This window comes from Bufo gargarizans, chromosome 4 (genome assembly GCF_014858855.1).
Source record: "Bufo gargarizans isolate SCDJY-AF-19 chromosome 4, ASM1485885v1, whole genome shotgun sequence".
Taxonomy (NCBI): Eukaryota; Metazoa; Chordata; class Amphibia; order Anura; family Bufonidae; genus Bufo; species Bufo gargarizans.
In genome coordinates, this window is record NC_058083.1 from 64389045 (window position 1) to 64415019 (window position 25975).

The 25975-nt window shown below is 45.7% G+C and overlaps 2 protein-coding genes across 2 annotated transcripts in view; both read left to right on the plus strand.

Moving 5' to 3' along the window:
* LOC122933840 (gastrula zinc finger protein XlCGF26.1-like) overlaps nucleotides 1-25975 on the plus strand; it is a 327998-nt gene that overhangs the window by 100881 nt on the left and 201142 nt on the right.
* LOC122933868 (gastrula zinc finger protein XlCGF17.1-like) overlaps nucleotides 1-25975 on the plus strand; it is a 57104-nt gene that overhangs the window by 538 nt on the left and 30591 nt on the right. The gene's annotated exons all lie outside the window — the stretch shown is intronic.

Here is a 25975-nt window from a genome sequence, read left to right on the forward strand (position 1 = left end):
ATGGGTGACGTCTGCCCCTGTGTGACTATATAGAATGATAGGACTGTACAGGGGAGACGTCACCTCCTTCTATCAGAGATCTACGTTAGGAAACCCTCCTGATATCTACCTCTGAAGGAAGGCTCAGACGTGGTGTGAACACATCCTTATTCCAGTAGTTCTCCTCCCTTCATGTCTGGGATCCTCTAGTCACTCCCCAAGCAGAGAAGACACAAGGTGCTATATGTGACCGGAGAAGAAGGTGGGATCACCGGGCTCTTCTCTCTCCTCCTCCAGTTTGTGGTTCTGGCAGAGTGGACATGTGTCTTCTAGCAGTAGATGTACGACCTGAAGTGTTTTCAGAGGCCAGGCCGTAGGGTGGGTGGCTGGATGGTGCAGTAGTCGTACTTGCGATTTTCTGAAGCTCTCTGGGCCAGTGTGTAATGATTGGAAGGGCACACAGGTTCTTACCTTCAGGACACACTCTGATTCTGGAGTTCTCTTGCCTGATGGCGGTCGAGGTGCCCTTGATGTTGATGTTTTAAGGTTCGAGGCAGGGTCCCTTCAGTGCCAATATAGGATAGAAATAATGAGTTAACAGCAAACAATTCTTTACTGAAGTTTAAAGATCTGGTGCATTAATCATAGGGAGAGGTTAGCGAATCGAGCTTCAGATCCAAGATCCAAAGTCGATTTGTTGCAAAACTTTAATGCTGTATGGAGACCTGTCTCTGTACAGCATTAAAATGCATGGAAAAAGAGGAGAAGAAAAGCTGGTGGAGCGCCAAGTATTGAAAGAGGATTAATGGGAATTTGATACCACTGATAGAGGCTTGTAGTGCCTCCCCAGAAATAAAGAAGACCAAAACGGGGTATAGCCAATAAGAAATAAAGATAAAAAAAGTGTTCTTACATAAAAACAATAATAATCAAAGTGAGTATGTTCGCTGAATTATTTAACAGATTATACATATACACGCAATCGTGTTTTACTCACTTCACCAGGGGGGTCGGCGCAAGATAAAGCTCAAGACACTTGATGACAGGTAAACCCCCCCTCGCCGAGGTCGTCTGTAGAACGTAAGTTCCCCTTGTCGTCCTGTTGATTGATAACTTACAGGACTTCAGACGTTGCACAAGGTAACTTTTATTAGATTAGCTCAACGCATTTCGGGGCATAGACAACCCCTTCCTCAGGAGCATATACACATAGACAAATACAGAGCAGCTTTTTATAGATGGTCGCATAAAAAATGAGGAGGAGGAATCTCCACGTGGTGGAGCGCTTCCTCCCGGTCCTGTGACCCGGAACCAGAAGTGCGTTCCATCCGTGGAACGCATGTTTATTGCTTATATTCACATTAATTTAAAACTGCCCCTAGGGCAAATACATGTGGACACCTAATTAATTAGTATGTCCGCACGGGTGACTGCCCAGCTATGTTCGGAGTTTCACCCCCGCTTCTGTAGGTAGTTTCGGGGCCTAGATGTATGGGCCGGAGATTCACTTCCAGTCATGTGATGTCGGTTGCCAGACTTGCGTTCCACCTGTGGAACGCATAAAGGGCGATTTGTGGCTTCAGGTCCTAACGGGGGCGTCTAGGGCCAGTAAACCTGATGGTTAGAGGTCAGAGGTATATTCAATGGAAAAAGAGGAATGGCTAGGGATAGAGTGTAATACATAAATAGGGATTGGACTAAGGATGAGAAAGCAAAGTGTATGTAAACGATCCAATCAACTGACGAAACGTGATATTAGGTTTACTCGGGATGATTTTACCGATAACTGGATCTCGGTGGAGAATGGACCAATGTTTTTGTAGAATCACTTTTATAGAATTATGAAGGGAGTTGTACCTGGTAAAAAAGTTAAACTGTGTGTCTCTTGGTTCCGTTTTAGGGATAGTCGTAACACAGTTGAACTTTTTTACCAGGCACAACTCCCTTCATAATTCTATAAAAGTGATTCTACAAAAAATTGGTGTCACGGAAGATGTACAGGAAACTAGAAGACACAAAATGAATATCCGACTCACTGGATCCAAAACTAAGGAACAAAAGGGAGAGCCCTGCATCAGACCTGGCTCTCTCCCTAACTGCTCAGCCTATGCGAAAATCCCAATGGTAGATGATCGCATATCCTCGTACTTCAACTGTATAACACCTGAACACCCTATAATAGTGATGTGACACGGCCACCAGCTCCCTACACTTGATACGGAGGGAGTCAGGGTCACCTGGGATCCAGCAAACAGAAAAACACAAATGAATGAACAAAACTTATCTGTAGGAGACTCATAAGTAGGATCAGCATGCACACACTCCAGGAAGGAATATAAACCGCAAAGTGAAGCAAGCTGAGAGAGGCTAACGAGATGAGAAAATGAAAGCAAAACAAAAGGAAGCTCAAGGAGGAGGTTCTGAAAGGCATCTGTCAGAGCTTCTCAGATGTCTGGTGGTGACAGTACCCCTCCTTCTACGAGTGGACTCCGGACACTCAGAGCCCACCTTCTCAGGATGGGACCTATGGAAAGCCCTGATGAGACGAGTGGCCTTAATGTCCGTCACTGGGACCCACATCCTCTCCTCAGGACCATAACCCTCCCAATGAACGAGGTACTGGAGAGAACCGCGGACAACACGAGAATCCACAATCCTAGAGACCTGAAATTCAAGATTACCATCAACCACAATCGGAGGAGGAGGCAAAGACGAGGGTACAATGGGTTGGACATAAGGTTTTAATAAGGACTTATGAAAAACATTATGGATCTTCCAAGTCTGAGGAAGATCAAGACGGTAGGCAACAGGATTGATGACGGACAAGATTTTGTAAGGCCCAATAAACTTAGGACCCAACTACCAGGAGGGAACCTTCAATTTGATATTCTTAGTAGACAACCACACCAGATCACCAATATTCAGGTCCGGACCAGGCACACGTCTCTTATCCGCCACACGCTTATATCTCTCACTCATGCTCTTTAGATTATCCTGAATCTTTTGCCAAATAGATGACAACGACGAGGAGAATGTGTCCTCATCAGGTAAACCAGAAGACCCCTCTCCAGAGAATGTCCCAAACTGCGGATGAAACCCATATGCACCAAAAAATGGTGACTTATCAGAGGACTCCTGACGACGGTTATTTAAAGCAAACTGAGCAAGGGACAAAAAAGAACACCAATCCTCCTGATTCTCCGCCACAAAACAGCGCAGATATGTCTCCAGATTCTGATTGACGCGCTCTGTCTGGCCATTCGACTGCGGGTGGAAAGCAGAAGAGAATGACAACTGAACCCCCAAGCGAGAACAGGAAGCCTTCCAGAATCTGGAAACAAACTGTGTGCCCCTATCGGAGACTATGTCTGAAGGAATACCATGCAATTTGACAATATTATCAATAAATGCCTGCGCCAGCGTCTTAGCATTGGGCAAGCCAGGAAAAGGGATGAAATGCACCATTTTGCTAAAACGGTCCACCACCACCAGAATCACAGTCTTCCCCGAGGAACGAGGCAGGTCCGTAATGAAGTCCATGGACAGATGTGTCCAAGGACGGGAAGGAATGGGTAAGGGAAGGAGAGGACCTGATGGCCGTGAATGAGGAACTTTGGCACGAGCGCAGGTCTCGCAGGCTGCCACAAAACAAAACCCTCAACCGACTTACGAAGCGCCGGCCACCAGAATCTCCGAGCGATGAGATCCACTGTGGCTCTTGCCCCCGAGTGCCCAGCAAGGACAGGATCGTGGTGTTCCTTGAAATCTTGTGTCTTAAAGCGAGAGGCACAAACAACCTCCCAGGAGGACAAAGATCAGGAGCCTCTGACTGGGCTACCTGAACCTCTGCCTCCAATTCAGGATAAAGAGCAGAGACCACCACACCTTCAGCCAAAATGGGACCCGGGTCATCAAAATTCCCACCTCCCGGAAAACAACGTGACAGGGCATCCGCCTTCACATTCTTAACCCCAGGGCGGAGGAGAGTTTCTTCGAGAAAAAGGCACACAGTCGCCATTTGGCAGGAGAGGGACTCTGAGACAAGACCGCACCCACACCCACCTCAGAAGCATCAACCTTAACTATGAAGGGTAGAGAAATATTAGGTTGTACCAAGATGGGAGCGGAAGCAGAACTCTCCTTGATATTAGAAAAGGCCTTATGCGCCTCTATCGACCAGGAGGAAAAATCTACCCCCTTTCTAGTCATATCAGTGAGTGGTTTAACAACAGAGGAATAATTCAAAATAAACTTCCTGTAATAATTGGCAAAGCCCAAAAAGCGCATCAGCGCCTTCTGATTCTCAGGAAGCTCCCACTCAAGCACAGCGCGGACCTTCTCGGGGTCCATGCGAAAATCAGAAGCGGAGAGAAGAAACCCCAGAAATTGCATTTCTGGAACCGCAAACACACATTTTTCCAGTTTAGCGTACAATTTATTCTCCCGCAGGATGAGCAAGACCTGACGTAAGTGTTCATTATGAGTTTTGAAATCAGGAGAAAAAATCTAAATGTCATCTAGATACACTAATACAAATTTCCCCATTAAATGATAAAAAATGCTGTTCACAAAATGCTGAAAGACGGTTGGAGCATTCATCAAACCAAAAGGCATAACCAAATTCTCAAAATGGCCCTCAGGGGTATTGAAGGCCGTCTTCCATTCGTCTCCTTCTCTGACCCTGACCAGGTTGTATGCCCCTCTTAGATCCAACTTGGAAAAAACTTTAGCCCCAACAATCTGGTTAAACAGGTCCGGGATCAGAGGAAGCGGATAAGGGTCACGAATTGTGATACTGTTCAGCTCCCTGAAATCCAGACATGGTCTTAAAGAACCATCTTTTTTCTTAACAAAGAAAAAAACCAGCGGCAACAGGTGACTTCGAGGGTCGTATGTGTCCCTTTCTCAGACTCTCAGAGATATAAGCACGCATAGCGACCCTTTCAGGTTGGGAGAGATTGTATAAACGAGATTTAGGCAGCTTGGCGCCTGGGGTGAGATTAATAGGGCAATCGTACTCCCTGTGCGGGGGCAAGTCCTGAACACCACTCTCAGAGAAGACATCCGAAAATTCTGAGAGAAAAGATGGTACAGTCTTAGTAGAAACCTCAGAAACAGATGTCGTGAGGCAATTCTCTCTGCAAAAGTCACTCCAACCATTTATTTGCCTCGCTTGCCAATCAATGGTGGGGTTATGTTTAGTGAGCCAGGGTAGCCCCAACACAAGAGGAGTAGGCAACCCGCTAAGGACGAAACATGACACATCCTCAACATGAGCATCACTCACAATCAAACGGATATTGTGAACTATGCCCTTTAACGATTTCTGAGAAAGTGGAGCGGAATCAATAGCAAAAACAGGTATATCCTTTCCCAAAGTGCATACCTGGAAACCATGAGTTATAGCAAATTGATTATCAATAAGATTGACAGCTGCTCCACTATCTACAAAAATCTCACAAAAAATGTTCTTGCTCTCTAGCGCCACCCTGGCAGGTAGGACAAAACGGGAATTACAAGCAAACGGAAAACCTTCAATTTCCGCATCAACCTTGCCAATGGTAACAGATGGAACATTTTTAAAGGATTTTTTTCTTTTAGTCTCTTTATTACTCTCAAAAGACTGTCTGAATCTCCTAGAGGGACAAACATTTGCCAAATGATTTATACCCCCACAACAGAAACAAACCTTCCTATGAGGACTGAATCTTCCACTGTCAGAGGCAATCAAACCGAGCTGCATGGGCTCCTGCTCAGAAGGGATTGAGAGCGACTGAGACCCCTGTGCACTGAATGAGACCGCCGCACTGTCCTGGGACTGAGTATGACAGGAAGGAGTGATCTCTCCTCTCTCTCTAAGACGCCTGTCAATACGAACGGCCCGAGACATGGCAGAGTCCAAGGAGGTAGGTCTCTCATGAAAGGCAAATGCATCTTTCAATCCCTCTGAAAGACCATGGCAAAATTGACTTCGGAGTGCAGCATCATTCCAACCAGTATCAGCTGCCCATCTCCGAAATTCTGAGCAGTATATCTCTGCGGATTGTTTACCCTGACATAAAAGACGTAGTCTAGACTCAGCCAGAGCAATACGATCCGGATCATCATATATCTGACCCAGGGCTAAAAAGAATTCATCCACTGAACGGAGGGGCCGTGCCCCCACCGGCAGCGAAAAGGCCCAGGACTGAGCGTTATCCCTGAGCAGCGAGATGATGATCCCCACCCTCCGTTCCTCATCACCAGAGGAATGGGGAAGTAGGCGAAAATGGAGTTTGCAAGCCTCTCTAAAACGAACAAAATTCTCACTACCCCCGGAGAACGTATCCGGGAGCGAGATCTTAGGCTCAGAACAAACTCCATGAACGCAAGCTGAACCGGTCACCTGAAACTGAGAAAGAGTCTTACGGAGATCTGCTACCTCCAATGAAAGACCCTGCATGCGTTCAGTCAAAAGTGAAACCGGATCCATGCTTGAGACGGTTTTGGCGGTTTATAATGTCACGGAAGGTGTACAGGAAACTAGAAGACACAAAATGAATATCCGACTCACTGGATCCAAAACTAAGGAACAAAAGGGAGAGCCCTGCATCAGACCTGGCTCTCTCCCTGACTGCTCAGCCTATGCGAAAATCCCAATGGTAGATGATCGCATATCCTCGTACCTCGACTGTATAACACCTGAACACCCTATAATAGTGAGGGGACACGGCCACCGGCTCCCTACACTTGATACGGAGGGAGTCAGGGTCACCTGGGATCCAGCAAACAGAAAAACACAAATGAATGAACAAAACTTATCTGTAGGAGATTCAGAAGTAGGATCAGCATGCACACACTCCAGGAAGGAATATAAACCGCAAAGTGAAGCAGTCTGGGAAGGGATTTAAAGGGATGCAATCAGTGCAACTACATGACAGCTGAGAGAGGCTAACGAGATGAGAAAATGAAAGCAAAACAAAAGGAAGCTCAAGGAGGAGGTTCTGAAAGGCATCTGTCAGAGCTTCTCAGATGTCTGGTGGTGACAATTGGTCCATTCTCCTCCGAGATCCAGTTATCGGTAAAACCATCCCGAGTAAACCTAATATCACGTTTCGTCACGCTCACACTTTGAAAAATATATTGGCACCCTCCTGTCCAAAACTGACCACCCGAAAATGGGATTCCACTAACGACAATACTATAGGTCCAGCCATAGGTTCCTTTAAATGTAGATCTAAACGCTGCATGTGCATTTCGGATAATGTCAATGTAGTGTTTGTCGCCAACACTGGGGAATCTATGTCCCTCAAGCATCATATGAACTGCAATTCCAGGAATGTGGTCTATATGTTGGAGTGCCCTTGCGGACTACAATATATAAGCCACACCACCTAAACTGTAAGTGAAAGACTTAGTAGGGTTGAGCGAACCCGACCTGTAAAGTTCGGGTTCATACCGAACTTTAGGATTTTTGGACCCCGAACCCGAACATTTCAGTAAAAGGTGTTCGGCGCTTGATTGGCGCTTTTTGAAAGTCTGCAGAGCAGCCAATCAACAAGCGTTTAACTGTCTGACCTTAGAAGCCATCACAGCCATGCCTACTAATGGCATGTCTGTGATTGGCCAGTGCAGCATGTGACCCAGCCTCTATATAAGCTGGAGTCACGTAGCGCTGCACGTCACTCTGCTCTTACTAGTGTAGGGAGAGGATGATGCTGGTGATTTCAGGGAGAGAATCTTTGCTAAAAATCTGAATGTAACTTGGCGATCAGCATACATTGTGTTTTGTGGGTGCAGGGCACAATCTTTTTATCCTGCCCAGAGCCCAGTGACCGGAAGAAAATAACTTTAATAAGTCAGTTAGGTGGGCGGCGGCGGCGGACATTTTATGCCAGCTCAGTGCACCAGCACTGCATCTAAGCTTTTGGGACATTGAAAATCCCAATTTTTTTGGGCAATTTACAACATCTGGATTAGTCAGTGTGCAATTTAAGCTAGAAATACAGCCATCATTTTCTGGGGTTTTAAAAACACACTTTTGTTTGCCTAAAACCACTATTTTCCTGATCTGCAAGTGTTAAATTCAAGTTTGATATATATACAGCTTTCATATTCTGTTACCAAAAAAACACTTCAGGCCTTGCAGCATCAGCACGTGTGAAATTACAGGCTTATATACTGCTGTCAAATTCAGTTATTAAACAAACACTTGTTTGGGCAAAAAAAATGTACTTGCAGCCTTTGCTGCAGATGTCATTGTGAGATACACCCTTAAAGGGAACCTGTCACCAGGATTTTGTGTATAGAGCTGAGGACATGGGTTGCTAGATGGCCGCTAGCACATCCGCAATACCCAGTCCCCATAGCTCTGTGTGCTTTTACTGTGGAAAAAAAACGATTTGATACATTTGCAAATTACCTGAGTTGAGTCCTGTATGTGAGATGAGTCAGGGACAGGACTCATCTCAGGTTAATTTGCATATGTATCAAATCGGGTTTTTTACACAATAAAAGCACACAGAGCTATGGGGACTGGGTATTGCGGATGTGCTAGCGGCCATCTAGCAACCCATGTCCTCAGCTCTGTACACAAAATCCCGGTGACAGGTTCCCTTTAATACATTTGGGTTAGATTCAGATATTTGAAATACCGCCATTTGGTGCACCAATATTTAATTCAGGCCTACTGTGGGTCAGGCCGTGTGAGATACACCCTGTATATACAGGGCTTATATTCTTTCATTAATAAAGCACCCTTTTTGGGACAAAATACACAATATTTCAGGCCTTGCAGCATCTTGACGTTTGAAATTCCTGGGTTATATACTGCTGCCATATTGAGTTATTAAACAAACACCCGTTTGGGCAAAAAAAGTTTATTTGGCAGCCTTTGCTGCATATGTCATTGTCAGATACACCTTTAATATATTTGGGTTAGATTCAGATATTTCAAATACCGCCATTTGGTGCACAAATCTTTAATTGAGGCCTACAGTGGGTCAGGCCGTGTGAGATACACCCTTTACATACTGTCATTCTATTCTACTATTAATTAAACACCCATTTAGGGCAAGATCCTAAATTCGAGAAATATAAGAAGAGCGTCAAAAAAGGGACGTGGCCCAGGTTGTGGTGCTGCTGGTGGAGCTCCTGTTGCAGGGAGAGGACGTGGTCGATCTGTGCCAGCTACACGCACAAGTGAAACCCCTTCCTCAGGTGCGAGTAGGCAACAGAACCTTAGCCACTGAGGAAGGAGACAGAGATCTCTGAAACGCGTATGGTGAGGACCCCCAGACGCTATTCATCATTTTTGAAGTTTTCTGTTAGAACGCTCTAACTATACCAGCAAAGCAGTATCCAATATTATGAGCACTAGGATCCTGCAACTCCGGTAATCACTTCAGACCAGAAGGAGACACCAGGAAGCCAGTTCATCGTTAGTGCTGCAGTCACGTGGGACGCCGCGGCCGCAGGTACATACAACACACATCTACTGCTCTGAATACCAGGATTACAAGTGCCATCAGCGGCAGACACGTAGTACAGCGGTTAATCTCGGCCGCACTGCGATACTGCCAGGCTGGGTCCCGGTTGAAAACATCAAACTGTAAGTACTGACATTGTTAGCCAGTTTGATTTGCTGAAAATCACAACCAGTAGCGATGGATCCCAGATAAAGATATCTGCTTGAATACTGTGGTGATACTTTGTTGCACGATTGAAACTACCTAAAGCCACTTACTGCCATAGCTATTGATGTATTCCAGTCAAAGACATCTGTCTTAATATTGTGGTGATACTTTGTTGCATGGTGGGAACAGCCTGAAGCTATCCATTGCAACAGCTACTGATGTTTCTAGTGGATTAACCTTTTAAGGAAAAAAATTTATACACTTTTCTATACATTTTTACTAACGTGATTTTGCTGAGGACAAAGGATTTATACACAGAATCACACAGATGAATAGAATCGACCGTACCTGTATGTTGTAGTTCCCATATTGATCCACATATTGACTGAATACAACAACATATCCTCCAGGTGACCAGAGAAGTACAGCTATACGGGGATTATTTGAAGCACCAATTGGCTTACCTAGCCCTTCCTCCGGGTGTTCCCTTTAATACTCTCTGTGTTGTTGTCGCCTCTGTACAGTTAGAGGTACATAACTATATGGGGATCAAGGTACTTGTTTTTGGTTTACCCCTGACTATATACAGTGTCATTACTCGATTAAATATTAATCAACATATTATATATGCGAAAGCTGTATTATTCTAGATGAGGTGTGCACAACTATATTATACTTTACATTGACTCTTTTATATAGACAGGGTGTGTCTATATCAGTTGTAGCACCACAAACCAACAATAACTAGGCGACAGAACCTGCAGCGGTATTTTGTGGGGCCTAATGCGGCTCTACGAATGGTGAGGCCTGAACAAGTACAGGCGATAGTAGATTGGGTGAGTGACCTATGCAGTTCGGAGAAAGAGGCGGTGGTCGCACAGAGCCACCAGCACAGCAGAAGAGGGAGCACGGTGCAATAGCGGAGCGGCCGTCCTCTAGACAGTACGCCTCCTACTGCCAACCGCAGCAAGGGACCGAGCCCACCAAAGCCAGCTCCAAGGAATTCCCTGGCGTGGCAGTTCTTCAGACAATGTGCTGACGACAAGACACGAGTGGTTTGCACGCTGTGCAATCAGAGCCTGAAGCGAGGCATTAACATTCTCAACCTGAGCACAACCTGCATGACCAGGCATCTAAGTGCAAAGCACAAGCTGCAGTGGAGTAGACGCCTCAAAAACCAAGAAAGGTCTCTGGCTCCTCCTGCTTCCTCTTCTGCTGCAGTCTCGGCCTCTTCATCCACCTCTGGAGTGATAGTGCCACCCCACAAACAGAGGATCTGCCAGCAACACCAACACCTGGGTCACCAAGCATCTCCACAATGTCCCACGGAAGCGTTCAGCTCTCCATATCCCAAACGCTGGAGAGGAAGAAGAAGTACCCCCCTACCCACCCGCGATCCCTGGCCCTGAATGCCAGCATTTCTAAATTACTGGCCTTTGAAATGCTGTCATTCCGTCTGGTGGAGACGGATAGATTTAAAGGCCTTATGGCGGTGGCAGTCCCACAGTACGTCGTGCCCAGCGCCACTACTTTTCCAGGAGAGCCAGCCATCCCTTCCCTGCACAACCAAGTGGGGGACAAAATCTGGTGTGCACTGCGCAACCCCATCTGTGGCAAGGTGCACCTCACTATGGATTCGTGGACCAGTAAGCACGTTCAGGGACGTTATATCTCCATAACAGCACACTGGGTAAATGCAGTGGCTGCTGGGCCTGAGGCGGATAGCAGTTTGGCGCATGTCCTTCCACCACCGAGGATTGCAGGGCACTTCAGTTTGCCTCCTGTTGCTTCCTCCTCCTCTACCGGCTCCTCATCCGGTCAGCGTAACACCTTCACCTCCAACTTCAGCACAGCTAGGGGTAAACGACAGCAGGCAGTTTTAAAACTTATCTGTTTGGGGGACAAACCCCACACCGCGCAGGAGCTGTGGACGGGCATGGAACAACAGACTGATGAGTGGTTTGTGCCAGTCAGCCTCAAGCCCGGCCTGGTAGTGTGCGATAATGGGCGAAATCTCGTAGCAGCTCTGGGACTAGCCGGTTTGACGCACATCCTTTGCCTGGCGCATGTGCTGAATTTGGTGGTGCAGAGTCTCCTTAAAAATTACCCCGATATGTCAGAGCTGCTGCATAAAGTGCGGGCCGCCTGTGTGCGCTTTCGGCATTCTCACCCTGCTGCTGCTCACCTGTCAGTGCTGCAGCGTAACTTTGGCCTTCCCGCTCACCACCTCATATGCGATGTGCAAACAAGGTGAAACTCCACCTTGCACATGCTGGTCAGACTGTGCGAGCAGCAGCAGGCGATAGTGGAGTTTCAGCTGCAGCACGCACGGGTGAGTCGCTCGGAGGAACAGCACCACTTCACCACCAATGACTGGGCCTTCCTTGTTGCGCTGTTTCGAGTACTCTACCAACATGGCCAGTGCCGATAATGCCGTTCTCAGCGTTACTATCCCACTTCTATGCCTCCTTAAAAAAACGCTCCTGGCTCATTTCGTAGGGTTTCTGGCCAGTAATTCCCAAGTGGCTCCGAGGGTGGGTTCCTGCACCCACAAACCCAAGGTACACAATTGTCCAGCCAGCGCACAGTTCTGGAGGACGAGGAGGTGGAGGATGAGATGGAGGAGGAGGAGGAGGAACCATGTTCACAGCAGGGTGGCACCCAGACCAGCTCATGGCCATCACTGGTGCTTGGCTGGGGGGATACAGAGGACACAGACGATACACCTCCCACAGACGATACACCTCTCACAGCTTTTCGTTGCCTCTGGGCAGCCTGGCACACACGAGCGATTACATGCTGCAGTGTCTCCGCAATGACCGCCGAGTTGCCCACATTCTAATTTGTGCTGATTACTGGGTGGCCACGCTACTGGATCCCCGTTACAAGGACAACGTACCGTCCTTAATTCCCTCACTAGTGGCATTCCCACCTGACAGCGGGGGCACAGTGGAAGCACAAAGCGAAGGCAGAGGACGAGGATAAGGTCGCCAACGCAGCTGGGGCACCACCAGCACCTCAGAAGGCAGGGTTAGCATGGCCAAAATGTGGAAAAGCTTTGTCAGCACGCCACAACAACCAGCACCACCAGCTGATATAGAAAGTCTTAGCAGGAGGCAGGCCTACACATATTGAATGACGGGTCTGCCCCCTTCAACTTCTGGGTCTCCAAATTGGGCACATGGCCTGAGCTTGCCCTTTACGCCTTAAGGTGCTGGCCTGCCCTGCAGCCAGTGTATTATCTGAACGTGTGTTTAGCAAGGCAGGGGCCGTCATCACAGACAAGCACAGCCGCCTGTCCACAGCCAACGTGTCACCGCCAGACATCTGAGAAGCTCTGATAGACGTTCTTCAGAACCTCCTGCCTGAGATTCTTTTGTTTTGCCATCTCGTTTCCCTCTCTCAGCTGTCATCTAGTTGCACTGATTGCATCCCTTTAAAGGGCCTCTGTCACCCCACTAAACCTTTTTTTTTTTGCTTACTTATAATCCCTACACTGCGATTTATGGCTACATGATCAAATTAACCATTTTGGTCCTGTAGATTTAGTTTAAAACAAGCTTTTAAAATATGCTAATTACCTTGCTACCAGCAAGTAGGGCAGCTACTTGCTGGTAGCAGCCGCATCCTCCGATCGTAAAGACGCCCCCTCCACATTGTGATTGACAGGGCCAGGGAACGGGATCGTTCTCTGCTAGCCCTGCCTGTTTGCATTTAAAATCTTGCGCCTGCGCCACGGCCGTACCTGTCTTCAATTGGCACAGGCGCACTGAGAGGCGGCCGCTCGCTCGGCCGCTCTTTCCTCAATGCGCCTGCGCCGATGATGTCACATCTACACCCGGCGCAGGCGCATTGAGGATGGAGCGGCCGCCTCTCAGTGCGCCTGCGCCAATTGAAGACAGGTACGGCCGCGGCGCAGGCGCAAGATTTTAAATGCAAACAGGTCAGATATATGATGATCCGGATCGTATTGCTCTGGCTGAGTCTAGACTACGTCTGTTATGCCAGGGTAAACAGTCCGCAGAGATATGCTGTTCAGAATTTCGGAAATGGGCAGCTGATACTGGTTGGAATGATGCTGCACTCCGAAGTCAATTTTGCCATGGTCTTTCAGAGAGATTGAAAGATGCATTTGCCTTTCATGAGAGACCTATCTCTTTGGAGTCTGCCATGTCTCAGGCCGTTCGTATTGACAGGCATCTTAGAGAGAGAGGAGAGATCACTCATTCCTGTCATACTCAGTCCAAGGACAGTGCGGCGGTCTCATTCAGTGCGCAGGGGTCTCAGTCTCTCTCAATCCCTTCTGAGCAGGAGCCCATGCAGCTGGGTTTGCTTGCCTCTGACAATAGAAGATTCAGCTCTCAGAGGGGGGTTTGTTTTTGTTGTGGAGGTATAAATCATTTGGCAAATGTTTGTCCCTCTAGGAGATTCAGGCAGTTTTTTGAGAGTAATAAAGAAACAAAAAGGAAAAAATCCTCTAAAAACGTTCCATCTGTTACTATTGGCATGGTTGATGCGGAAATTGAAGGTTTTCCTTTTGCTTGTAGTTCCCGTTTTTTCCTACCTGCCAGGGTGGTGCTAGAGAGCAAGAACATTTTTTGTGAGATTTTTTTAGATAGTGGAGCAGCTGTCAATCTCATTGATAATCAATTTGCGATAACTCATGGTTTCCAGGTATGCACTTTGGGAAAGGATATACCTGTTTTTGCTATTGATTCCGCTCCACTTTATCAGAAATCGTTAAAGGGCATAGTTCACAATATTTGTTTAATTGTGAGTGATGCTCATGTTGAGGATGTGTCATGTTTCGTCCTTAGCGGATTGCATACTCCTCTTGTGTTGGGGCTACCCTGGCTCACTAAACATAACCCCACCATTGATTGGCAAGCGAGGCAAATAAATGGTTGGAGTGACTTTTGCAGAGAGAATTGCTTCACGACATCTGTTTCTGAGGTTTCTACTAAGACTGTACCATCTTTTGTCTCTGATTTTTCGGATGTGTTTTCTGAGAGTCGTGTTCAGGAGCTGCCCCCTCACAGGGAGTATGATTGCCCTATTAATCTTATCCCAGGCGCCAAGCTGCCTAAATCTCGTTTATACAATCTCTCCCAACCTGAAAGGGTCGCTATGCGTGCTTATATCTCTGAGAGCCTGAGAAAGGGACACATACGACCCTCGAAGTCACCTGTTGCCGCTGGTTTTTTCTTTGTTAAGAAAAAAGATGGTTCTTTAAGATCATGTCTGGGTTTCAGGGAGCTGAACAGTATCACAATTCGTGACCCTTATCCGCTTCCTCTGATCCCGGACCTGTTTAACCAGATTGTTGGGGCTAAAGCCTTCAATACCTCTGAGGGCCATTTTGAGAATTTGGTTATGCCTTTTGGTTTGATGAATGCTCCAGCCGTCTTCCAGCATTTTGTGAACAGCATTTTTTATCATTTAATGGGGAAATTTGTACTAGTGTATCTAGATGACATTTAGATTTTTTTTTCTCCTGATTTCAAAACTCATAAGGACCACCTACGTCAGGTCTTGCTCATCCTGCGGGAGAATAAATTGTACGCTAAACTGGAAAAATGTGTGTTTGCGGTTCCAGAAATTCAATTTCTGGGGTTTCTTCTCTCCGCTTCTGGTTTTCGCATGGACCCCGAGAAGGTCCGCGCTGTGCTTCAGTCGGAGCTTCCTGAGAATCAGAAGGCGCTTATGCGTTTTTTGGGTGTTGTCAATTATTACAGGAAGTTTATTTTGAATTATTCCTCTGTTGTTAAACCACTCACTGATATGACTAGAAAGGGGGTAGATTTTTCCTCCTGGTCGGTAGAGGCGCGTAAGGCCTTTTCTAGTATCAAGGAGAGTTTTGCTTAAGCTCCCATCTTGGTACAACCTGATATCTCTCTGTCCTTCATAGTTGAGGTGGACGCTTCTGAGGTGAGTGTGGATGCAGTCTTGTCTCAGGGTCCCTCTCCTGCCAAATGGCGACCGTGTGCCTTTTTCTCGAAGAAACTCTCCTCCACAGAGAGAAATTACGATGTAGGAGATAGGGAGTTGTTGGCCATCAAGTTGGCTTTTGAGGAATGGTGCCATTGGCTAGAGGGAGCCAGACACCCCATTACCGTGTTTACCGACCATAAGAATCTGGCCTACTTGGAGTCAGCCAAGCGTCTGAACCCGAGACAGGCCAAATGGTCTTTGTTCTTTTCAGGTTTAATTTTGTTGTCACGTTCCGCCCTGGGATTAAGAATGTGAAGGCGGATGCCCTGTCACGTTGTTTTCCAGGAGGGGGAAACTTTGAAGACCCGGGTCCCATTTTGGCTGAAGGGGTGGTTGTGTCTGCTCTTTATCCTGAATTGGAGGCAGAGGTTCAGGCAGCCCAGGCAGAGGCTCCTGATCTTTGTCCTCCTGGGTGGTTGTTTGTGCCTCTCACTTTACGACACAAGGTTTTAAAGGAGCATCACGATACTGTCCTTGCTGGGCACCCGGGGGGTAGAGCCACAGTGGATCTCATTGCTCGGAGATTCTGGTGGCCGGCTCTTCGTAAGTCGGTTGAGGGTTTTGTGGCAGCCTGCGAGACCTGCGCTCATGCCAAAGTCCCTCATTCACGGCCATTGGGTCCTCTCCTTCTGTTACCCATTCCTTCCCGTCCTTGGACACATCTGTCCATGGATTTCATTACAGACCTGCCTCGCTCCTCGGAGAAGACGGTGATTCTGGTTGTGGTGGGCCGTTTAGGCAAAATGGCGCATTTTGTTCCTTTTCCTGGCTTGCCCAATGCTAAAACGCTGGTGCAGGCATTTATTGATCACATTGTCAAACTGCATGGTATCCCTTCAGACATAGTCTCTGATAGGGGCATGCATTTTGTTTCCAGATTCTGGAAGGCCTTCTGTTCTCGCTTGGGGGTTCGGTTGTCATTCTCTTCTGCTTTCCACCCGCAGTAAAATGGCCAGACAGAGCGTGTCAATCAGAATCTGGAGACATATCTGCGTTGTTTTGTGGCGGAGAATCAGGAGGATTGGTGTTCTTTTCTCTCCCTTGCTGAGTTTGCTTTAAATAACCGTCGTCAGGAGTCCTCTGATAGGTCACCATTTTTTTGTGCATATGGGTTTCATCGGCAGTTTGGGACATTCTCTGGAGAGGGGACTTCTGGTTTACCTGATGAGGAGAGATTCTCCTCGTCTTTGTCATCTATTTGGCAAAAGATTCAGGATAATCTAAAGAGCATGAGTGAGAGATATAAGCGTGTGGCGGATAAGAGACGTGTGCCTGGTCCGGACCTGAGTGTTGGTGATCTGGTATGGTTGTCTACTAAGAATATCAAATTAAAGGTTTCCTCCTGGAAGTTGGGTCCTAAGTTTATTGGGCCTTACAAAATCTTGTCCATCATCAATCCCATTGCCGACCGTCTTGATCTTCCTCAGACTTGGAAGATCCATAATGTTTTTCACAAGTCCCTATTAAAACCTTATGTCCAACCCACTGTACCCTCCTCTTTGCCTCCTCCTCCGATTGTGGTTGATGGTAATCTTGAATTTCAGGTCTCTAGGGTTGTGGATTCCCGTGTTGTCCGAGGTTCTCTCCAGTACCTCGTTCATTGGGAGGGTTATGGTCCTGAGGAGAGGATGTGGGTCCCAGTGACGAACATTAAGGCCACTGGTCTCATCAGGGCTTTCCATAGGTCCCATTCTGAGAAGGTCCGGAGTCCACTCGTAGAAGGAGGGGTACTGTCACCGCCAGACATCTGAGAAGCTCTGATGGACGTTCTTCAGAACCTCCTGCCTGATGTTCTTTTGTTTTGCTTTTGTTTTGTCATCTCGTTTCCCTCTCTCAGCTGTCATCTAGTTGCACTGATTACATCCCTTTAAATCCCCTCCCATACTGCATCACTTTGCGGTTTATACAACTTCCTGGAGTGTGCTGATGCTAGAAGCTGTTACATCCACAAGATAAGTCTGTTTTCTTTATTTCTGTTTGCCTGTGGGCTTGATCCTAAGTGACCCTGACTCCCTCCGTATTAAGTGTAGGGAGCCGGTGGTCGTGTCCCCTCACTATTATAGGGTGTTCGGGTGTCATACAGTCGAGGAACGAGGGTATGCAATTTTCTACCATTGAGATTTTTGCATAAGCTGAGCAACAAGGGAGAGAGCTAGGGCTCTTACAGGGCTTACCATATTGTTCCTTCGTTTTGGATCAAGTCAGTCGGATCTTCATTTGTGTCTTCTAGTTTTCTGTAACACCATCCGTGACACAACGTGGACAAGCTCACGTTCATTAAAATGAACCAGGCATGGATCCCTCAGGACTTGTCCGTTCCTTGTGCAGAATAGACATGTATACCGGCACTAACCAGCCATTGTTATACTGCAGCGCAATTGCTCATTCTTGTATTTTTGATATTTCACACTCTTTTAGAGTGTACCTTAATTTAAAAAAATAAAATTAAAACTTGTGTTGGCTTCCTCCACCGCCGCTTCCACCTACACCGCTACTTCCACCGTCTCCTCAAACTCCTTCTCCATATGGAACTCCACCTCATAAATCAAATATTTTTTTATTTATTTGTATGTATTTTATTTTATATCATTTCACTACTGAAATTCACCAATTTTTGGGTGTGATGTACCACTGCTATACCTAGTAGGCCGGTAAAAAATAAAATAAAAATTGTCAGTTACATTTTCAGTTTAAATTCAACAATTTTTGGGTGTGAAGTGCCACTGCTATACCTAGTAGACTGGTAAAAAAAAATAAAAAAAAAATTGGCAGTTACATTTTTGGGTGAAATTCAGAATTTTTTTGGTGTGATGTACCACTGCTATACTGATTAGACCGGTAAAAAAAACAAAAAACATTTGTCAGTTACATTTTAGGGTCAAATTCACAAATTTTTGGGTGTAATATACCCCTCCTCTACCTAGTTGACAGCTTAATAAATTTCAATAATTTTTATTTTACATTTTCGGGTGACAATAAACAATTGTTTTCTGTCATAGACCCCTGCTCTACCAAGTAGACAGATTAATACATTTCTTTAATTTTTCTGTTACATTCTTGCATAGGTGACAGAGAATAACATTTCTGAAATGCTTCTTTAATTGATGCGCGCCCCCTCCTTTGATTCAATGCTTAAACTTTAACAAGTTGTACCACATTTCACTTCAATAATTTGTCCCACATTTCCGCTATACTCTTTTGGCCAACATTTGCGCCTCAATAGCTTTTCCCACATTTCGCTTGACTCTTTTGGCCCACATTTGGGCTTCTGTAATTTGTACAAGATTTGCGCCTCAATAGCTTTTCCCACATTTCTGCTCGATTCCAATATTTTTTTTATAAATTTATCTCCCTTAAGTTTGGTCTCTTTTTCTCACACTCCCTCTCCGGCCTGGAACCCTGATTTCCCGCCACCCGTGATCACCATGGTAGGCGCATAAAAAGTTGATATCAAATTGGATCGTGAACATCATGGGGACGTGCGACGTGGTGGGGCAGTAAGTGTGCACACGCCTACACGAACTGACTGACAGGGGTCAGCGCCTTCAACTTCTGGGTCTCCAAATTAGGCACATGGCCTGAGCTTGCCCTTTACGCCTTGGAGGTGCTGGCCTGCCCTGCAGCCGGTGTATTGTCTGAACGTGTGTTTAGCACGACTGGAGGGTTATATTTCCCAATGTTTTGGGGTGTACCCTAATTTAAAAAAAAATAAAAAAAATGAAACCAAAAAGCAGTGTAGGCTTCCTTATCCTCCTCCACCACCACTTCCACCTACACCGCCACATCCACCACCTCCTCAACCTCCTACTCCATTTGGACCTGGTCCTCCTAGATCAAGATTATATATTTTTTTTAATGTATTTTATGTTATTTAAAGTCATTTCCCTATCTACATTTGTTTGTAGAGCACTTGCCTTGCTCTTAACCACATTTTTACGACATTTGCAGCCCTCTAGCCCTTTCCATGACATTTTTACAGCCATTTTAGTGCTCAAAAGTTTGGGTCCCCATTGACTTCAATAGGGTTCGGGTTCGGGGTCAACTCGAACTTTTTTGTGAAGTTCGGCCGAACCCGTCGAACCCGAACGGGTTATATATGTCCTTTCCATAGATATACCTATTATGTGTTATATATATATATATATATATATATATACATACACACAGTATATATCATATGTTTTTATACTGCCATTCTTATTTATTTATTATTATTTATCATATATATAATCTTTATTTTAATTTATGGTTCCTATGTATAAAAATCCCTTCCTTATTTTATGTATTACTGCTTCAAAGAATCCCCTCCCCCTATTAAGTTACGATTTACAGCTAATTCTCTTTTGTGTTCCAATGAGGAACGCAGTAAACCCTAATTCAGTTGATTGGATCGTTCACAGAAATTCTCATCCTTTATCCAATCCATATATATGTATTACACTCTATCCCTATCCATTCCTCTTTTTCCATTGAATATACCTCTGACCTCTAACCATCGGGTTTACTGGCCCTAGACGCCCCTGTTAGGACCTGAAGCCGCATATCGCCATTCATGTGTTCCGAATGCAATTCTTGACCCGACATCACGTGAACAGAAGTGAATCTCCGGCCCGTACATCTAGGCCCAAAACTACCTACAGAAGCGGGGGTGAAACTCCGAACATAGCTGGGCAGTCACCCGTGCGGCCATACTAATTAATTAGGTGTCCACATGTATTTGCCCTAGAGTCAGTTTTTAATTAATGTGAATAAAAGCAGTAAACATGCGTTCCACGGATGGATTGCACTTCCGGTTCCGGGTCACAGGACCGGGAGGAAGCGCTCTACCACGTGGAGATTCCTCCTCCTTTTTTATGCGACCATCTATAAAAAGCTGCTCTGTATATGTGTATATGCTCCTGAGGAAGGGGTTGTCTATGCCCCGAAATGCGTTGAGCTAATCTAATAAAAGTTACCTTGTGCAACGTCTGAAGTCCTGTGAGTTATCAATCAACAGGACGACAAGGGGAACTTACGTTCTACAGACGACCTCGGCGAGGGGGGGTTTACCTGTCATCAAGTGTCTTGAGCTTTATCTTGCGCCGACCCCCCTGGTGAAGTGAGTAAAACACGATTGCGTGTATATGTATAATCTGTTAAATAATTCAGCGAACATACTCACTTTGATTATTATTGTTTTTATGTAACAACACATTTTTTTATCCTTTTTTAAATCTTTATTTCTTATTGGCTATACACCGTTTGGTCTTCTTTATTTCTGGGGAGGCACTACAAGCCTCTATCAGTGGTATCAAATTCCCATTAATCCTCTTTCAATACTTGGCGCTTCCCCTCTTTTTTTTGTTCATCCACTAATTATCGCGGCCTGCGAGTCAGGCCGGCTGAACCTAGGTGTGAGCAGCCTTACAATCTACCATTTCTTCTTTTGGTTTTGGCTTTAGGTGTCCCCTGGCGTCCCCCTAATCTATACTCCATTCCACCCTACGCCACTTTATATCCTACCTTTGTCCCTATTTCCAACACAACCCTCCCCTCTTCTTCTCTTTTTAATTCACCTCTCCATTTACGCTCCCCTTTTTTCTATTTTTGTAGCATTAAAATGTATGAACTTCGCGGAGGCAAAATTCATCCAAAAGTCCGAAATCGTGCAAGAATTTGGTGAAAAACATTTTAAAACAGGAATCCAAAGTTGGCTTCTGTACTGGCTGGTACCTCGGTACCAAAGCCGACTGCAGATTCCTGTTTTAAAGTTGTAGAATCGAAGCCTTAAAGTTCTTCACCAAAGTCTCACACGACTTCGGACTTAACAAACTTTGCCTCCGCAAAGCCCATACATTTTAATACTGTACGGAGACAGGTCTCCATACAGCATTAACTAGAAGTTTTGCAACAAATCGACTTTGGATCTTGGATCCGGAGCTCAATTTGCTCAACCCTAATTATAGGTTCAGCATGCATGGACTAGCAGAGGTTTCACAGGCATCATTTCTGCAGATTTCACAGTTGTCACAGCTGAGATCTGAGGTAACAGGCACAATTGTCTCTGGAAAGCACTTTGCGGCACCTCTCTAACTAAGTTGCACACACAAGCACCCAGGCCCGGGGTGTAGAGTTTACTTTAGGCAACCAACAGGGCGGTTCTCCCTAACAGCAGGGAGACTCTTCTGCTCCAGACTTTGACAATTTTCTTTTTATTGAAAAGCACATCAAAAATGCATACCACAACGGTTTACAATGGTGCAGATAATGAGATACAGCATATACATTACAAAAATATATCACGGTAGTCTAACAGCTTGGAGACCTATATCCATATATAAATTTTGCAAACAGATGTCAAAAACATGAATACCCTCCAGATATAATCGTGGTTTGAATAGGCATTTTCCGCTGATCGGTCACTATCCGCAAGTTACAGATGCTTAGTTCAATATGTAAAGAGTATAGCGGTATGACAGGTAAATATAATGACACAAGAATCAAGGAAAGAGGGGGGAGGAGAATATAAGGAGTTAAGGTCAGGAACGAGGAGAGGAGGAAGTAGGGGACGAGGAAGAGGGAAGAACATAGGGAAGGGAAACAAAAACAATCACCTATCCATGACACATAATCATATAAGGCATGTCAAATATGGAAGAGCGCGCTAAATGTACCAGTGAGCGCAGGCAAATTTGTGATAGTTACACACAGTTAATCCTTGAAACTAATGACTAGTTTATACTTAGCCGATCTGATTATACGCTTACTCTACTGCATTGCTAGTGGTCTCTTGTGTTGAGTGCTTGCTTATTTGATCACCCCTGAACATGAACTAAGGTGTCCAAAGCTTCCTGTATTTATTGTGATTCCTGTCCTCCCAACTCGCCAGCTCCTCCATACGACAGACATAATCTACTTTGTTCAGCCATGCCTCCACAGTGGGGGGTTCAGTGCATAACCAGTGCTGTGGGATGAGCAATCTGGCAGCCTGGAGTAATTGAGTGATCAAGCACTTTCTTGAGGGCGAGAAAGAGGGAGTTGGGAGCCACAGGAGCACCAGGGTAGGGGGTATCTCTACAGTTACATGTGTTATTTTCTGAATAGTGGACAAGACTCCTTCCCAGAATGGGCGAATCCTCGGGCAAAACCAGAAGATATGGGATAAAGTGCCTTTGGCATCCAAACACCTCCAGCATTTATCATCCTGTCTCATACCTCTTATGAACATTTGCTTTGGAGTCTGATACCATTGAGTAAGGACCTTATATGTGTGTTCCTGTATCCTAGTGCACCTAGAAAAACCATGAGAATGCGTATGTATGCGCATAATATCAGTCTCGTTCAGCTCTATGTCAAGTTCAGTAGCCCAATGCCTCAAGTATTGCGGCGTTCCAGGAGAGCGGGGACTAACCAAAGCCAAGTAGCACAGGGAGATAAGTTTGTGAGGGATGGTCTCAGATGTCAAAAGTTTCTCCAACCAAGACTAGGTTGGTCTATGTCTGTTATTTCCTCTCAACGGCTTAGAGACTGAGTGGAGCTCAATCAATTCTAGGAAATTACATGACTGTATAAGGGCATGAAGCGGGTGATCACTAGAGAGCTCACCAGAGGTCGTCCCCAGGAATTCCTCTGTCGTAAATTTGCGCACTTTAAGCCAGATCGAGGCAATCTGTTTTGCATTTGGGCGTGTAGCGAAGGGGAGTAGATCCGCTGGCATGGAGGGGGAGGGATTGTTCAGAAGATGAAGAGTTTTGTTTAATTGCTGAATCACTGAGGCTGTTCCCCCAAGTAAAAATTGTGACCTGAGATTTAAAGTGTTTAGGCCCCAAAGACCTGCTTTCTGAACTGATGAAAGTTGAGCAAGCTCTATTTCACTACCCCAGGTTTGGTATTTAGAAGCGTGTAGTTGTATCCATCTTTTCAGATGTATCGCCTGGTAATAAAGGTGTGCATCTGGCAGCCCAAACCCCCCTGTGTTCCTCCTCTGTATCAGCCTATTATGGGCTATCCTGGCAGTTTTCCCGCCCCATAAGAATGTTCTAAAAAGTCTCTTGACCTGACAGAAAAAGGACATAGGGAGAAAAATGGGCAACATCTGTAATACATAAAGGAGTCTGGGCATGATGAAGGCCTTTAAAAGATTCTTCCTGCCCATCCAAGAAACATAAGGGATTTTAAGAGACTGAAGTTGATTTTGCACATCTTTTAATAAGGGGCTAAAGTTCAGAGGGAAAATTTGGTCCAAACTAGCAGGTGGCTTAATCCCCAAATAGGAAAGATTCGAGCTCTGCCAAATGAACGGTGTCATACCCTGCAATAAGGAGATCATTTTGCTTGGCGCTGAAACATTCATTGCTTCCGATTTCGTGTAGTTGGCCTTAAAATTAGAAATCCTCCCATATTGCTTAAAAAGGGAGAGAAGATGCGGAAAGGCCTCGACAGGGTTGGTGAGCCTTACTAGAAGATCATCAGCATAAGCGGCAGTTATGAATTCAGGGGAGCTGTCATTGACTTTGATACCTCTTATGCCAGGATGTTCCCGTATGGCTTGCAATAACGTCTCCATGACCATGACGTACAATGTAGGTGACAGAGGGCAGCCTGGCGGGTCCCATTCGTAATCGGAAATGGCTGCGATAGCGTTCCATTCACTCTTATACGAGCACTAGGTTCGTGGTAAAGGGACATAATGGCGGTTTGGAATTGTTCTGGAATGCCAAATTTATGTAGGGTCTTCCTCATATAGCTCCAACTCACCCTGTCAAAGGCATTTTCCGCATCCACACCCAAGAGAACCAACGGAGCTCCCGTTTTCTTAGCTAGTTGCATCGCAGAAACTACTCTACAAGAATTTTGGCTGCCCTCTCGCCCAGGAACAAACCCAGACTGATCAGGATGGATCAGTTTTGGCAGTAGGGGTGCATAGCGGGAGGCCAATACCATGGCCCATATTTTAATATCCACATTAAGGAGTGAAATCGGCCTGTAACTGCCGCACTGGTTGGGGTCTTTCCCTGCCTTTGGGAGAATTGTGACCGTCGCCTCTAAGGATTGTCTATGGAGGGTAGAGCCATTTAACAGGGAGTTGCACCAGGTGATCATATGTGGGATTAGAATAGTTGAAAGCTTTATATAATACCCTACCGAGAACCCATCAGGTCCAGGACTTTTCCCCATTGGCATAGTGCCTAATATACCTGCTAATTCCTTCTCTGTGACTGGGGCAAGAAGCTGTTCCCTATCTTCGCCCCTAAGTGTAGGCAATTTAAGGTTTGACAGAAATTTATCAGCCGCTAATGCTTTTTCAGTTTCCGTGTCATTGACTGGGCATCTCAGACCATAGAGCTGGCTATAAAATTGTTGGAATTCTTTCGCAATGTCTGAGGTTTTGTGCATCAGCTGACCGTTATTATTTTTAATTCCGTGTATATAAGAAGCGTCCTTTTTCTGTTTAAGGAGCGAGGCCATAAGCTTTGTGCCTTTATCGCCATGGGCATAAAAACGGAACTGTGCATACTGGTAATGTTTGGCCTGGTGGTAGTTAAGGTGATCTTTTAATTTTATTTTAGCAAGTTTAAGATCCGCTTGGGATCTCCAGAGCAGAAATCTTCTCTAGTAAAGAATGGAAGGTTTTTTGTCTTTCTTTTTTTTCCGACTGCCCAGAGCAATCAGTTCACCCCTAAGGACTGCTTTGTGTGTCTCCCATACAGTAGCAATAGAGACGTCATCCGTGATGTTCTCTGTAAAAAATTGCTGTAGCTTGACCTCTGTTTCTCACCTCCTCAGTGTCATCCAGCAGAGTCTCATTTAATCTCCACTGTTTAGAACGCCGAGGCAAATCAGAGAACACCACGGATGTCGTGACTGAAGCATGGTCAGAAACTGTCATGGGGTCTATGGTGGAATTGTTCACCAGTTCAGCATGACTACTGGAGATAAAAACATAGTCTAGTCTAGAATAGACCTTGTGTGGAGCTGAAAAAAATGTATAATCCAGCTCTGTAGGGTGAATAAAACGCCATGTGTCTATCAAATGAGCCCCTGCTATATGCTTGTTTATTCTACCTAGAGCTATATGGGTCAATTGGGAGGACTGATCCGAAGCATCTACAAGGGGGTTCAGGGCAACGTTGAGGTCTCCCCCTACCAGCCATAGGCCTTCTGCAAATGATGTCAATTTAGTTAGAGCTGCTTTCAGCCACGGGCCCTGCCCCCTATTAGGGCTATACAGACTCGCCAGTGTCACCATAACCGTCCCCAACTTGCCTTTTACAAATATGTAGTGACCCTCCGGGTCAGCTAAAGATGAAGTGAGGGAGAAGGGAACCCTCTTGGATATAGTGATCCCCACACCCCTGGAAGCCTTAGCATGAGTGCTGACAAACCAGTGCTGAAAATAGGACTGAGAGAGT